The sequence below is a fragment of the Mus pahari genome, chromosome 4 (genome assembly GCF_900095145.1).
Source record: "Mus pahari chromosome 4, PAHARI_EIJ_v1.1, whole genome shotgun sequence".
NCBI lineage: Eukaryota > Metazoa > Chordata > Mammalia > Rodentia > Muridae > Mus > Mus pahari.
Window position 1 is genome coordinate 104,450,272 of NC_034593.1, and position 1,282 is coordinate 104,451,553.

Here is a 1,282-nt window from a genome sequence, read left to right on the forward strand (position 1 = left end):
TGTGTGTGTGTGTGTGTGTGTGTGCGTGTGTGTGTGTGTGTGTGTGTGTGTGTGTGTATGTGCATGTGTATGTGCGATAAAACATGGGTGCTAACCAGCCACACACATCTGGAGGTTGGGAATAAATAAATGCCTGATTCCGTTTCCAAGGCCTCTGGGACCTGGGACTTTGGTACAAGTGACTAGGCCCTCCAAAGCCAGGCTTTCCCCTCTACCACCCTACTCACTTTGCTTTGGTTAAGGGCTTAGTTGCCAGTGATGGAATACTGAATTGTGTTGCTTGAGTAAGCATAATTTGGCTTCCCCCTGAGGATTCCAGTAAGAATCCCAAAAGAGACTGTTGGCTTCACGTCTGTCACGGGAATTACGCCCCTTAAATAGACTACCAAGTAACCCTGGTCAGGTCATTGGTTAAGACTGTCCTGCCTCCCACCGTCACTCTAGCCAGGTCTCTGTGCTGCCAAAGAGGCATCTCAGTGTGGACAAGAGCGTGACGGGAGTCAGCAAGCCCGTGCTTCAACCCGGCACATAGATTAGCCCATCTAAATCTCACTTTAGTATTGGGTGTAAACGAATGAAAATCATATTTGTGGTGAGGTTTAGTATGCAGCATAGCTTAAACTTTCAGTTACCAACGACAGCTTCCATTTACTGACCCCTTAGCGCACCATTGTCTTCCATAAAATAGGACTTAAGGGAGACTCTGCCTCCCTCTTCCTGCAAATATAAAAACCGAGGGTTAGAGAATGATTTGCCTAAAATCACGGGATTAAAGCCAATTTTAATGTTTCCATTTACAAGTGCATGCCTAGGAACTGGAGGGATGGCTCAGTGGGTAAAGTGTTTGCTCTGTAAGCAAGAGGACCTGAGTTTGAATTGTCACCACTCATGTAAAAAGCCCGACCCAGTGGCCCCAACCTATAATTCCAGTGCTGGGAAATAGGAACAGGCGAGTCCCTGGGTCTTGCTGGCCAGATGGTCTTGCTAATTGGTGACCTTCAGGTTCCATAAGAGACTCTCCAAAAATAAGCCAAAGAGTAATAAATAAAACAAGACACCCAATATTGACTACTGACCACACACACACACACACACACACACACACACACACACACACACACACACACATGTGTTCACATGGAGACACACACACATGTGAAGATGTACATGTACACTCACACAAAATAAATAAGAAAAAAGGCCAACCCCCTGAGGTGGGCAGAGGCAGGAGAATCTCTGTGAGTTTGAGGGCAGCCTGGCCTACATAGCAGTTTCAGATCAG